Source organism: Salvelinus sp. IW2-2015, unplaced genomic scaffold (genome assembly GCF_002910315.2).
Source record: "Salvelinus sp. IW2-2015 unplaced genomic scaffold, ASM291031v2 Un_scaffold6013, whole genome shotgun sequence".
Lineage (NCBI taxonomy): Eukaryota > Metazoa > Chordata > Actinopteri > Salmoniformes > Salmonidae > Salvelinus > Salvelinus sp. IW2-2015.
In genome coordinates, this window is record NW_019947278.1 from 7,405 (window position 1) to 23,403 (window position 15,999).

Genomic DNA, 15,999 nt, shown 5'->3' on the forward strand with positions numbered 1-15,999 from the left:
TCACGGTTGGGATGGTGTTCTTGGGTTGTACTCATCCTTCTATTCCTCCAAACACGGCGAGTGAGTTTAGAGCAAAAAGCTCTATTTTTGTCTCATCAGACCACATGACCTTCTCCCATTCCTCCTCTGGATCATCCAGATGGTCATTGGCAAACTTCAGACGGGCCTGGACATGCGCTGGCTTGAGCAGGGGGACCTTGCGGCGCTGCAGGATTTTAATCCATGACGGCGTAGTGTTACTAATGGTTTTCTTTGAGACTGTGGTCCCACTCTCTTCAGGTCATTGACCAGGTCCTGCCGTGTAGTTCTGGGCTGATCCTCACATTCCTCATGATCATTGATGCCCCACGAGGTGAGATCTTGCATGGAGCCCCAGACCGAGGGTGATTGACCGTCATCTTGAACTTCTTCCATTTTCTAATAATTGTGCCAACAGTTGTTGCTCTCACCAAGCTGCTTGGCTATTGTCCTGTAGCCCATCCCAGCCTTGTACAGGTCTACAATTTATCCCTGATGTCCTTACACAGCTTTCTGGTCTTGGCCATTGTGGAGAGGTTGGAGTCTGTTTGATTGAGTGTGTGACAGGTGTCTTTTATACAGGTAACGAGTTCAAACAGGTGCAGTTAATACAGGTAATGAGTAGAGAACAGGAGGGCTTCTTAACCTTTTGTCAATAGGGGAGCTGTTAGCATTATTTTTTTTTTACATTTCCAAATTAAACTGCCTCGTACTCAATTCTTGATCGTACAATATGCATATTATTGTTATTATTGGATAGAAAACAGTCTATAGTTTCTATAGGAGTTGAAATTTTGTCTCTGAGTGGTACAGAACAATTTCTACAGCACTTTTCATGACAGGGTTCAGATTTCAGAAATTTTTACCTCTGATCTGGGGTCTGTTTATAAGGCCACAGTGAATGCTATGAAGGAACCGACACTGCCTACGTCTTCCTCTGGGTGTCTGTACGTCATCACGTTTTCAATGAAATCGATGGACGTTCACAGCCATTATAAATGACCAAAATGTACAGAGACCCCTCTTTCTCAATGTGCGCCTCACGCGTGAAGGCCATCGGACCTGTCTCGTTCCAAATCGTTTTATAACAGCAATATTTCTCCGGTCATGTTTTCAGTCGTTATAGTTGTTAAAAACATCATAATGTAGTGAATTTGAACCGTTTTATATCAATTTATATCCGTTTAGTGCGATTTTGAGGAATTTCTTTTTGTGCGTTCTGAAAGTTTGGACACACGTTTTAGGGAGTCGGTCGTTGGTGATGGACATTTCGAAGGACAGAGGACATCTATCGACCAAAAGACGTTTATAAACATAGAGGATACATTGCCCAAGAATATGATGGAAGAACAGCTCAAAGTAAGCAATATTTAATATGATAAACCGTGTTTCTGTCGAAATATTTTAAACGCATCATTCGCCATTTTGTTTGGTATAGCTTCACTTGGCCAACCCTGTATTGAAAAGTAAGGATAATTTTAAAAATGTAAATCCGGGTTGCATTAAGAACTAATTGTCTTTCGATTCCTGTAACCCTGTATTTTTTAGTCAAGTATATGATTAGCTTTCAATAAACTAGATCACTCTGATAGATGACGTCAGACATATTGAGGCTTGATTTCCTAGTATTTTTATTGTGTAACCACGGTTTGTATGGCTAAATATGCACCTTTTCGAACAAACTGTATATGTATATTGTAAAATGATGTTACAGGAGTGTCATCGGAAGAATTCTGAGAAGGTTAGTGAAAAAATTAATATATTTTGGCGGTGATTACGTTATAGCGCTCTTTGGCTGGAATCGATGCTCTGGGAACGTTTGTTCATGTGGTATGCTAACTTTACGATTATTTGTGTTTTCGCTGAAAAACGCTTAGAAAATCTGAAATATGGTCTGAAATCACAAGAACTGGGTCTTTCCATTGCTATGCTTTGTCTATTTTTATGAAATGTTTTATGATGAGTAAATTGGTCATACACGTTGCTCTATCTAGTAATTCTAGTCGATTTGTGATGGTGGGTGCAATTGTAAACTGTGATTTCTACCTGAATATATGCACTTTTTCTAACAAAAACTATCCTATACCATGAATATGTTATCAGACTGTCATCTGAAGAGGTTTTTTCTTGGTTAGTGGATATCAATATCTTAGTTGAGCCGAATTGGTGATAGCACCTGAACGAGTAAGAAACTGATGGAGTTAGTAATGTGGTGTATTTTGCTAACGTGTTTAGCTAATAGATTTACATTTTTTGTCTTCCCTGTAACACATTTTAAAAATCTGAAATGGTGGCTTTATTCACAAGATCTGTATCTTTCATCTGGTGTCTTGGACTTGTGATTTAATGATATTTAGATGCTACTATCTACTTTTGAAGCTATGCTAGGTATGCTAATTAGTGTGTGGGGGGTGGGGGGTGCTCCCGGATCCGGGTTTCTGAGGCAGTAAAAGTTAAAGAAAAAACTAACAGGTCTGTGAGAGCCGGAATTCTTACTGGTTGGTAGGGTATCAAATACTTATGTCATGCAATAAAATGCAAATTAATTACTTAAAAATCATACAATGTGATTTTCTGGATTTTTGTTTTAGATTCCGTCTCTCACAGTTGAAGTGTACCTATGATAAAATGACAGACCTCTACATGCTTTGTAAGTAGGAAAACCTTCAAAATCGGCAGTGTATAAAATACTTGTCTCCCCACTGTATATATTCACCTTTATTTAACCAGGTAGGCCAGTTGAGAACAAGTTCCATTTACAATTGCGACCTGGCCAAGATAAAGCAAAGCAGTTCGACACATACAACAACAAGAGTTACACATGGAGTAAACAAAATACAGTCAATAATACAGTAGAACAAAAGAAAACAAAAAGTCTATGTACAGTGAGTGCAAATGAGGTAAGATAAGGGAGTTAAGGCAATAAATAGGCCATAGTGGCGAGGTAATTACGACATAGCAATTAAACACTGAAGTGATAGATGTGCAGAAGATGAATGTTCAGGTAGGGGTACTGGGGTGCAAAGACTTGTAGATGACACTGGAGCCAGAGGGGGTTTGGCAACGAGTATGAAGCGAGGGCCAGCCAACGAGAGTGTACAGGTTGCAGTGGTGGGTAGTATATGGGGCTTTGGAGACTAAACGGATGGCACTGTGATAGACTGTGTCCAATTTGTTGAGTAGAGTATTGGAGGCTATTTTGTAAATGACATCGCCGAAGTCGAGGATCGGTAGGATAGTCAGTTTCACGAGGGTATGCTTGGCAGCATGAGTGAAGGATGCTTTTTTGCGAAATAGGAAGCCGATTCTAGGTTTAATTTTGGATTGGAGATGCTTAATGTGGGTCTGGAAGGAGAGTTGACAGTCAAAACCAGACACCTAGGTATTTGTAGTTGTCCACATATTCTAAGTCAGAACTGTCCAGAATAGTAATGCTAAGATGGGCGGGCAGGTGCGGCAGCGATTGCGTTGAAGAGCATGCATTTAGTTTTACTTGCATTTAAGAGCAATTGGAGGCCACGGAAGGGAGTTGTATGGCATTGAAGCTCGTCTGGAGGTTTAGTTAGCACAGTGTCCAAAGAAGGGCCAGAAGTATACAGAATGGGTGTCGTCTGCATAGAGGTGGATCAGAGAATCACCAGCAGCAAGAGCAGACATCATTGATGTATACAGAGAAGAGAGTCGGCCCGAGATTTGAACCCTGTGGCACCCCCATAGAGACTGCCAGAGGTCGGACAACAGGCCCTCCGATTTGACACACTGAACTCTATCAGAGAAGTAGTTGGTGAACCAGGAGAGGCAGTCGTTTTAGAAACCAAGTTGAGATAATAATGAGGCTATAATTGAGGTATATTGTACATGTAGGTAGGAGATAAAAGTGACTAGCAATCAGGATAGAGATTATCTTCTCATCCAGGGAGTGCACACACACACACACACACACACACACAGGAGGAATGTTGTGTTTGTTTAATATTGTTTTAGGACTATGAAAATGGACAAAAGGATTAGCCTATTGATTATTAAAACAACCAAAAGAAATGGGAAAATGGGAGAGGAGAAATGACTAGAGTTAGAGACAGTGTTGTTTAACTCACTGACCATGACCCATGAGTTCTTCTTACCTTTGTTCAGTAGAAAAGTCTCCCTCTCTAAACTTTATAGGTTGACCCATAGATTGGTCACTCTTCATGGACACACAGCTGGGTACAGGGGAGGCTGGTCTCTCCTGCTTGATTGGTCTTCAACACAACAGAGAGAAACATTACATCTCTCATCTACTCTGAGATCAGATGGGGAAACATAAGAAGACTTTCATTCCAAAACGCTATATATCACTTTTCAGAAATGTTGGTAAATTAGCTTTTATGTTTAAAGAATATATGAATGTAGTTTAGTATATATATATAATTAACTAATTGTACGGTGTTTTTGGTTTATGTCAGTTTCATTGTTTGTTATGCGATAAATTGTTATTTTATGGTTGTAAGAGGTCAAATGAACTAGAACATATTTTGCAATTCTGAGTAATTACTACTTTAGTAAGGAATTACACATTATTCAGTACTACTGCAGCTGCTACATAATTCCAATAGATGGCAGCATAAAACCACAAATGACATTTCAGAAGATTAGATTCGTTTTCTCCCTGGATACACCACCACTCCCCCTCACAGGAAAACTCCTGTGTGCTTCTTTCTGTCCCTTTCCACACTGCTAACACAAGAGGAAAGACTGAAAAAGTATTTAACAGATTACTGTGAAGTAATATAATGATGATTCATGTTTATTATTACCTGTTTTTATGCTCATATTTTGAAATTAGAGTTCATTAATATAACGATTATCAATAAGCCTGAACATTAATTCAGTCACCTCTGGTTGAGAAAAACGTATTTTCCCAGTACATTTATTGTCAAATTCATCAACCAGCATCGAGTCGCTCTGCCTTCTCGTGCAAGCGAGGGGCATGTTGAAGTAAATTTGCTAAACACAATAGTTGCGTGATGTAATTTATTGGTGGGCTGGAAGACGCATTTTATCTGAAAGCGAAGGGCATGTTGAGGTAAATTTACTAACCGGGAGGGTTGAATTATGTAATTTATTGGAGGGCTGGAAGACGCACTCTTGTCTTTTCTATTCCGAGGTTGTTTACTCACAATATCAGATATTAAGATGTTTTTTATAATGAATGTATACTGAGGTTGAGGCTCTGACTAGTGATTATTTACCCGGTGTTCAATACCTGCTATAGTCAATATTTCTTTGCTCTCCCAAAAGCAACACAGCCCTAATACGAGATATATAGCTAACTAAAGTAATGAGTGACCATTTTAGAAAATCATGGGACATATAGTCTGTGGTTGCATGCTATTTTATGTCAATCATATTGCTGCTTGTAGCCTATAACTGATGCTTCATGGTCTTATGCTGCCATCTATTGGAAATATTTAGTAATTAAAAGTTATGAATTTACATACAGACATTGGTGAGGCAGCTGAGAAATAAAGTGTATTTTTCTTGTTAATTCCTTAGATCTCAAACCTGCCCCACCTATCCCAAGCCAATTTCTGGACTTTCACATAGAGGCTACTTGGTCACCCAGTTCAAACCACATTTGAAAAATAAAACACATGTGGCTTGTTGATCAATTGTTCTGCCTTGAAATAATAAATTTAATAAAATAACTAATAACAAAATAAAAACAGCACAACGCTTAGACAGGTTTTGATTAACAAAATAATCAAAATGCTATTTAGTATTATAATGGTATTTACTGACATAATATTATTACTGAAATAGTTTCTAAAAGTGTTATAGGCTACCCTACCCTAGAATTAGAGTTAAGTGTTAGGGTTAAGGCAAAAATAGGTCATACTTTAGGGTTTAGGGTTTAGGGATTTTAAGGCAAAAAACAGTATGGGTTTATAGCTCTCTTGCTCCTTCCTGTGGCTTCTGTGGGTACTACATAACTCATTCGCAACACTAGGGCTAAAATATGTTATATGTAGGGAAAGAGTTCCTTTTTTTTGTGACATCTGCTGATAAAAATGTTCTTCATACAGTTGAAGTGGGAAGTTTACAAACACTTAGGTTGGAGTCATAAAACTAGTTTTTCAACCACTCCACACATTTCTTGTTAACAAACTATCATTTTGGCAAGTCATTTAGGACATGTACTTTGTGCATGACACAAGTCATTTTTCCGACAATTGTTTACAGACAGATTATTTCACTTATAATTCACAGTATCACAATTCCAGTGGGTCAGAAGTTTACATACACTAAGTTGACTGTGCCTTTAAACAGCATGGGACATTCCAGAAAATGATGTCGAGGCTATAGAAGCTTCTGATAGGCTAATTGACATAATTTGAGTCAATTGGAGGGGTACTGGTGGATGTATTTTAAGGCCTACCTTCAAACTCAGTGCCCCTTTGCTTGACATCATTGGAAAATCAAAAGAAATCCGCCAAGACCTCAGAACAAAAACTGTAGGACTCCACAAGTCTGGTTCATCCTTGGGAGCAATTTCCAAACGCCTGAAGGTACCAAGTTCCTCTGTACAAACAATAGTACGCAAGTGATAACACCATGGGACCATGCAGTCGTCGTACCGCTCAGGAAGGAGACGCGTTAAGTCTCCTAGAGATGTACGTACTTTTGTGCGAAAAGTGCAGCAAATCAATCCCAGAACAACAGCAAAGGACTTTGTGAAGATGCTGGACTAAACAGGTACAAAAGTATCTATATCCACAGTAAAACYAGTCCTATATCGACATAACCTGAAAGGCCGCTCAGCAAGGAAGAAGCCACTCCTCCAAAACCGCCATAAAAAAAGCCAGACTACGGTTTGCAACTGCACATGGGGACAAAGATCATACTTTTTGGAGAAATGTCCTCTGGTCTGGTGAAACAAAAATAGAGCTGTTTGGCCATAACGACCAAGCCAAAGAACACCATACCAACCGTGATATGCACAGGGGTGGCAGCATCATGTTGTGGGGGTGCTTTTGCTGTAGGAGGGACTGGTGCACTTCACAATATAGATGGCATCATGAGGTAGGAAAATTATGTGTATATATTGAAGCAACATCTCAAGACATCAGTCAGGAAGTTAAAACTTGGTCGCAAATGGGTCGTTCTAATGGGTCTTCCTTTTTTCCCAAAATAAAATTAAGTCTATATACAGTGAGTGCAAATGAGGTAAGACAAGCGAGTTAAGGCAATAAATAGGCCATGGTGGCAAATTATTTACAATATGGCAGTTAAACACAAAGATGTGCAGAAGATGGATGTGTAAGTAGAGATTACTGGGGTGCAAAGGAGCAAGATAAATAAATAAATACAGTATGGGGATGAGGTAGATAGATGGGCTGTTTACAGATGGGCTATGAACAGGTGCAGTGATCTGTGAGCTGCTCTGASAGCTGGTGCTTAAAGCTAGTGAGGGAGATAAGAGTCTCCAGCTTCAGAGATTTTTGCAGTTCGTTCCAGTCATTGGCAGCCTAGAACTGGAAGGAAAGGCGACCAAACGAGGAAATGGCTACGGGGGTGACCAGTGAAATATACCTGCTGGAGCGCGTGCTACGGGTGGGTGCTGCTATGGTGACCAGTGAGCTGAGATAAGGCGGGGCTTTACCTAGCAGAGACTTGTAGATGACCTGGAGCCAGATGGTTTGGCAACGAGTATGAAGCGAGGGCCATCCAACGAGAGCGTACAGGTCGCAGTGGTGGCTAGAGTATGGGGCTTTGGTGACAAAACGGATGGCACTGTGATAGACCGCATCCAATTTGTTGAGTAGAGTGTTGGAGGCTATTTTGTAGATGACATCGGCGATGTTGAGGATCGGTAGGATGGTCAGTTTTACGAGGGTATGGACGGGAGGGCAGGTGTGGGCAATGATCTGTTGAATAGCATGCATTTACTTTTACTTGCATTTAAGAGCAGTTGGAGGCCACGGAAGGAGAGTTGTATGGCATTGAAGCTCGTCTGGAGGTTAGTGAACACAGTGTCCAACGAAAGGCCAGAAGTATACAGAATGGTGTCATCTGCATAGAGGTGGATCAGAGAATCACCAGCAGCAAGAGCGACATCATTGATGTATACAGAGGAGAGAGTCGGCCCGAGAATTGAACCCTGTGGCACCCGCATAGAGACTGCCAGAGGTCCGGACAACAGACCCTTCGATTTGACGCACTGAACTCTATCCGAAAAGTAGTCGTGAACCAGGCGAGGCAATCATTTGAGAAACCAATATTCTGTTGAATGAGAATGGTGTGGGCGTACCCCAACAACAGAATGCTGTGGGCGTATAACGATCGTTACAAATATTCTCATAAATAGACTGCTGATTGGTCAGCAATCGTTTGAGAAACAAAGGCTATTGAGTCTGCCAATAAGAATGTGGTGATTGACAAAGTCGAAAGCCTTGGCCAGGTTGATGGATATGGCTGCACAGTATTGTTTCTTATCGATGGCGGTTAAGATATCGTTTAGGACCTTGAGCGTGGCTGAGGTGCACCCATGTCCAGCTCTGAAACCAGATTGCATCGCGGAGAAGGTACGGTGGGATTCGAAATGGTCGCTATATTTGTTAACTTGGCTTTCGAAGACCTTAGAACGGCAGGGTAGGATAGATATAGGTCTGTAGCAATTTAGGTCTAGAGTGTCTCCCCTTTTGAAGAGGGGGATGACCAAGGCAGCTTTCCAATCTTTGGGAATCTCAGACGATACGAAAGTGAGCTTGAACAGGCTAGTAATAGGGGTTGCAACAATTTCGGCAGATCATTTTCGAAAGTGAGGGTCCAGATTTTCTAGCCCGGCTGATTTGTAGGGGTCCAGGTTTTGCAGCTCTTTCAGAACATCAGCTATCTGGATTTGGGTGAAGGAGAAATGGTGGGGGCTTGGGCGGGTTGCTGTGGAGGGTGCCGGGCAGTTGACCGTGGTAGGGGTAGCCAGGTGGAAAGCATGGCCAGCCGTAGAGAAATGCTTGTTGAAATTCTCAATTATAGTGGATTTATCGGTGGTAACAGTGTTTCCTAGCCTNGTAGCCAGGTGGAAAGCATGGCCAGCCGTAGAGAAATGCTTGTTGAAATTCTCAATTATAGTGGATTTATCGGTGGTAACAGTGTTTCCTAGCCTCAGAGCAGTGGGTATGCTGGGAAGAGGTGCTCTTATTCTCCATGAACTTTACAGTGTCCCAGAACTTTTTTGAGTTTGTACTACAGGATGCAACATCCTGTGGCGGACTGCTCTAACATCGAATAGTCCCCGCGATATTCAACTTTTCAGGGAAGTCAGGAACCAATACAAGCAATCAGTCAGGAAAGCAAAGGCTAACTTTTTCAAACAGAAATTTGTATCCTGTAGCTCTAACTCCAAAATGTTTTGGGACACTGTATGTTTTGGGCACCTCCTCCCAGCTGCCCTGAGGCTAGGTAACACTGTCATCACCGATAAATCCACGATAATCAAGAATTTCAATAAGCATTTTTCCACGGCTGGCCATGCTTTTGTAACAGTACAACTTTAGACCGTCCCCTCGCCACGGGCGCGAACCAGGGACCCTCTGCACACATCAACAATGGTCGCCCACGAAGCATCGTTACCCATTGCTCCACAAAGGCCGCGGCCCTTGCAGTGCAAGGGGAAACACTACTTCAAGGTCTCAGAGCAAGTGACGTAACCGATTGAAAGGCTATTAGCGCGAACCACCGCTAACTAGCTAGCCATTTCACATCCGTTACACTTTCCTCCTGGCTATACCAACCCCGGCCAGCAGCTCCGCAGCTACTTGCCCAAGCCTCCCCAGCTTCTCCTTCACCCAAATCCAGTTAGCAGATATTCTGAAAGAGCTGCGAAACCTGGACCCGTACAAATCAGCTGGACTAGACAATCTGGACCCTCTCTTACTAAAATTATCCACCGCCATTGTTGCAACCCCTATTACCAGTCTGTTCAAACTCTCTTTTGTATCGTCTGAGATCCCTAAAGATTGGAAAGCTGCCGCGGTCATCCCCCTCTTCAAAGGGGGAGACACTCTAGACCAAAACTGTTATCGACCTATATGCATCCTGCCCTGCCTTTCTAAAGTCTTTGAAAGCCATGTTAACTTCTCTAGGGTAGGGGGCAGCATTCAGAATTTTGGATGAAAAGCATACCCATATTAAACTGCCAGCTACTCATCCCCAGAAGATAAGACATTCATCGTATTAGTAGATTTGGATAGAAAACACTCTGAAGTTTCTAAAACTGTTTGAATCATGCTTGTGAGTATAACATAACTTATTTAGCAGGCGAAACCCCGAGGACAAACCATTCAGAATTGTTGTTTTTTGAGGTCACTCTCTTTTTAATATTTTCTTTGTGAAACCAGATTTCTAAGGGACATGCTTGCAGTTCCTACCGCTTCCACTGGATGTCAACAGTCTTGAGAAATTGGTTGAGGTTATTCCTTTGTGTAATGAAGAAGTACGAAGTAAGAAGAAGTCTTGAATGAGAGTCACTCGACGTGTCCTGTTTGTTAGAGGCGCGAGACCAGAAAGCATGCTACAGTTGGTTTTAATCCTGTATAGAACACAGATCATCCCGTCTTCAATTTTATCGTTTATTAACATAAAAAAATACCTAAAGTTGTATTACAAAAGTAGTTTGGAATTTTTGGGCAAAGTTTACAGGTAACCTTTGAGATATTTTGTAGTCACGTTTGAGCAAGTTGGAACCGGTGTTTTTCTGGGTCAAATGCGCCAAATAAATGGACATTTTGGATATTTCGACGGAATTAATCGAACAAAAGGACCATTTGTGATGATTATGGGACATATTGGAGTGCCAACAACAGAAGCAGAAGGTAAGCTCGTCAAAGTTAAGGCATGAATTATATTTTTATTTCTGCGTTTTGTGTCGCGCCTGCAGGGTTGAAATATGCTTCTCTCTCTTTGTTTACAATGGTGCTATCATCAGATAATAGCATCGTTTGCTTTCGCTGAAAAGCCTATTTGAATTCTGACATGTTGGCTGGATTCACAACCAGTGTAGCTTTAATTTGGTATCTGTCATGTGTGATTTAATGAAAGTTTGATTTTTATAGAAATTTATATAATAATTAATTTGAATTTGGCGCTCTGCATTTTCTCAGGCTTTTTGCCAAGTGAGACAGTAGCGTCCTGCCTAAACTCAGATTTCTGGATATAAATATGAACTTTTTAGCCATCTTCATCAACCTGGCCAAGGCTTTTGACTCTGTCAATCACCGTATTCTTATCGGCAGACTCAACAGCCTTGGTTTCTCAAATGACTGCCTCGCCTGGTACACCAACTACTTATCAGACAAGAGTTCAGTGTGTCATATCGGAGGGCCTGAGGTCCGGACCTCTGGCAGTCTCTATTGGAGTACCACAGGGTTCAATTCTCGGGCCGACTCTTTTCTCTGTATATATCAATGATGTCGCTCTTGCTGCGGGTGATTCCCTGATCCACCTCAAAGCGGACGACACCATTCTGTAAACATCTGGCCCTTCTTTGGACACTGTGTAAACAAACCTACAATCGAGCTTCAATGCCATACAACGCTCTTAAACTCTAGTAAAACTAAATTCATGCTTTTCAACTGTTCACTGCACGCACCTGCCTGCCCGACTAGCATCACTTCTCTGGACGGTTCTGACTTAGAATATGTGGACAACTACAATTACCTAGGTATCTGGCTAGACTGTAAACTCTCCTTCCAGACTCATATTAAACATCTCCAATCCAAAATTAAATCTAGAATCGGCTTCCTATTTCGCAACAAAGCCTCCTTCACTCACGCCGCCAAACAAACCCTCGTAAAACTGACCATCCTACCGATCCTCGACTTAGGCAATGTAATTTACAAAATAGCCTCCAACGTTCTACTCAGCAAACTGGATTCAGTCTATCACAGTGCCATCCGTTTTGTCACCAAAGCCCCATATACCACCCACCACTGTGACCTGTATGCTCTCGTCGGCTGGCCCTCACTACATATTCGTCGCCAGACCCACTGGCTCCAGGTCATCTATAAGTCTTTGTTAGGTACAACTCTGCCTTAGCTCAGCTCACTATTCACGATAACAACACCCATCCGTAGCGAGTGCTCCAGCAGGTATATCTCACTGGTCATCCCCAAAGCCAACACCTACTTTGGCCGCCTTTCCTTCCAGTTCTCTGCTGCCAATGGCTGGAACGAATTGCAAAAATCGCTGAAGCTGGAGACTTATATTTCCCTCACTAACTTTAAACATCAGCTGTCTGAGCAGCTAACCTGCAGCTGTAGCTGTACACAGCCCATCTGTAAATAGCCCATCCGATCTACCTGCATCATCCCCATATTGTTCTTATTTACTTTTCTGCTCTTTTCCACACCAGTTTTTCTACTTGCACATCATCATCTGCACATCTATCACTCCAGTGTAAATTTGCTAAATTGTCATTACTTACTATGGCCTATTTATTGCCTTGCCACCTCACAACATTTGCACACACTGTATATAGACTTTCTTTTTTTTCTATTGTGCTATTGAATGTACGCTTGTTTATTCCATGTGTAACTCTGTGTTGTTGTTTGCGTCACATTGCTTTGCTTTATCTTTGTAACGCTCATCGTTAGGTGGAAGAGAGGAGGACCAAAGCACAGCGTGGTACGTTTCCATATTTATTGGAACACTTACTTTAACACAAACAAAACAATCAACAAAACAAAACCAACGACGCTACAGTCTTGAACCTGAGAACATAAAACACATGAACGCACGAACAGGAACAATCACCCACAAACAAACAGTGAGAAACAGCCTACCTTAATATGGTTCCCAATCAGAAACAATGACAAACACCTGCCTCTGATTGAGAACCATATTAGGCCAAACAATAAACACAACATAGAAACACAAAACATAGAATGCCCACCCAGCTCACGTCCTGACCAACTAAACAAAGACTAAACAAAGGAAATAAGGTCAGGAACGTGACAATCTTGGCCAAGTCGCAGTGTTACATGAGAACTTGTGCCTAGCTGGTTAAATAAAGGTGAAATAAATTTTTTAAATATATATATATATATTCTATATATACTGTCTACTCAGACACTTCCTAACCTCCTATAAAGGGTTCTATATAGATCTTTAGTGGTTCCATATATTAAGCAAGATAGAACCCTTTTTAGTTTAAACAGGAGTAAGGATGTTGATATAACGGAAATATTGTCAAAATCCAGCTTGTAACAACAATCAGAATTAGTCATAAGGTTATGCATGCCAACATATTAGGCAATAATTAAGAGTAGGCTAAATGATTGTGTCATGCAAAAATTCTATAAATTCTATAGAACAAGAATATTTTACAGACACCTGAAGGTACCCATAAGCAATCATTTCTGTTTAAAAATAACAAATGTGAAAAGAATTGTGGATAGAACGTTTTAGAAACAATGATCTTAAACAACATTTTCATCTCACCTCTGAACTTTGGTGTCATGTTCCTCTGAGAGAATCATTTTAGAGGCAGGGCCCCCCTCCTCTCTCTCCCCAGAGAGATTCATTTTAGAGCACTGACCCCTAAACAGAGATCCAGCATGTTGGTTGTGGTTAACACAGTGACAAATAATTATTGAAGATCAATTGTTATATTTTATTCATTATTTCTTAGAAATAAAACATTTACTAACAGACACATCCAAACAGTCAGGTGATTTAATGCATCACATCAACATGTAGTTGTGATTGATATTTTTCACCTTTTATCCATCTAGTGGAACTAATAATAATAATAATAACAATATAACATTAATAATAATAATAATAACAATATAACATTAATAATAATAATAATAATAACAATATAACATTAATAATAATAATAATAATAATAACAATATAACATTAATAATATTCATGTCTCACTTTCTCTATTAATAATTTCTCTCATTCTAGTGTGTTGCTTTGTTCAACAGGTATGACATTATTATGTTGTTACTGAATTCAGTTCATAATAACAAAAGTATGTTCAGTGGTTTCATACCAAATTATACAGGAAGCAGGAGCTCATTGTAATTTAGAAAACAACACATTTTCAGATATTCTGAAATACGATTTTCAACTTAAACATAAAAAATATACAAATTGTAAAATAATCACAATATACGAATATAGGAACAACATGTTTTTGAATTTGACTTGACTACGCCCAGTTAGCACCATTTTGTATGATTGAACTGTCACGTACCTGTCCCAGCTGTAATGGACTGTTAGATCTCAGTGTTTTCCTGTCATTCACTACACTAAAATAACACCATACATTTAATGTCTCTACACACTTTACAATAATCCCTGGGAAGATTCTTACCTTGTAGCCTGAATTCACAACRAGAACATGTCAAGTCATTGAGATATTTTCCGTTGTGCTGAGAGATCACCTTCCTGATGACAAGTGGCTCTGTATCTATGTTCTAGGTACAGTTGATCTTTGGATGCAATAATATCTGGTCAAAGTCTAATGACACAACACCATAGTATATCATAAACATAACAGCAGTTGGCCAGTAAAGGCCATGGCATACTATAAAACAGGGTTCGTCAACTAGGTTTGGCTTCGGGCCAATTTTTTTCTGAGTAAAAGTCGGCGGGCCAGAACATAATTAGCATATATATTAGCACAATGAATTGGCTGAATTAATGAATAGGCTGAATTAATGAATAGGCCTACACTACAAATTGAAAAACGTTTTTTAACACATTTGATGAGTACATAATACATTCAGTGACAATAAAATTGTTTAGATCTGATTAAGTTAATAGAATCAGCAATATCTCTATTCAATTATCATTCTTTGTTTATTTCTCTGTGCGTTGATTGGTGGGGGAAACAGCTCTAGTCCACACTACTTTTTTTAACGTCAACATTCGTTCAGAACAATTAGCTTGATAGTGTTATGTGGAGCAGCACAGGGGAACCCAAGAGCAGACTCAGACCAGGAAACTGGATGAATAAACCAAAATATTTATTGCCAAACAGGGAGAGATGGAGTGCAGGCCAGAGGAAGCTCGGGTGGGTTGTAGGAAACCAGATGTGGAGGCTGAGGTTGGAGTGAGCTGGGTTGAGACAGGGTAAACAGGTCCGGAGAGAAATCCAAGGGAGTGATGGTGAGCTGAATCCAGAACAGGGTAGCAGGGTGGTGAGATGTGGAACAGGAGACAGGAACCAGAGTCAGAGCGGCAAAACTGCAGTGAGAGGATAAACAGCGTCAGGCAGGGAAACAGGCACAGCAGGGAAACAGGATCTGGAATAATCATAAATAGCTAGAAGCATATATTGACTGAGCAGAGATTACGATCTGGCAGAGTGGAAGTGGCAGGACTGAGTATTTGTAGAGGTCTTGATTATGGAACGGGTTGCAGCTGGTGGGGATCTGCTCTGACTCCAGCACACCTGTCTCCAACCACGCAATCACACAGAGTGGTAGAGGGAGAGAGAGAGTGTGTACTGGGGGAGTGGCTGCAGGTCAAGAAGACACTGGATGAACACAAGAGGGCGTAGCAGGAGCAGATGTGACAGATAGCAAGAGAACATGTCGCTCTCAAAAAAGTAGCAAAAGAAAGGAAAAATCGAAGTCCTTCAGGTTACATGAACGCGACAGAGAGATGCATTCATCTAACCATCTATCTCCATACAGACAGAGAGATATGCATTCATCTAACCATCTATCTCCATACAGACAGAGAGATATCATTCATCTAACCATTCTATCTCCACTGCCAAGCCAGTGTGTCTTGTTTGCAATGAAAATATCACTGTTTCAAATAAATCAATCTCAGTCTGCAATTATGAATCTAAGCATATACTTTCAAAGTGGGACTTCCCCCCAGACAGAGCCTTCCCACCCCCAAGACAGGAGCCGACACAGAAAAAATTGTGAAGCGTTAACTACAAGCTACAAAACACGGCCAGTTAGAGCATTTCCC

The 15,999-nt window shown here is 40.8% G+C and overlaps 1 long non-coding RNA gene across 1 annotated transcript in view; it reads right to left on the reverse strand.

Annotated features, from left to right (window-relative positions):
- The window catches only part of LOC139026839 (uncharacterized), a 19,383-nt gene extending 3,768 nt beyond the window's left edge, over window positions 1–15,615 (reverse strand). The window contains exons 1-4 of the long non-coding RNA XR_011478781.1: window positions 15,355–15,615; window positions 14,384–15,258; window positions 13,498–13,596; window positions 4,143–4,259 (exon numbers count right to left, since the gene is read on the reverse strand). This is a non-coding gene — a long non-coding RNA (uncharacterized lncRNA). The remainder of the gene's footprint in view (window positions 1–4,142; window positions 4,260–13,497; window positions 13,597–14,383; window positions 15,259–15,354) is intronic.
- Between the last annotated feature and the right edge of the window lie 384 nt (window positions 15,616–15,999).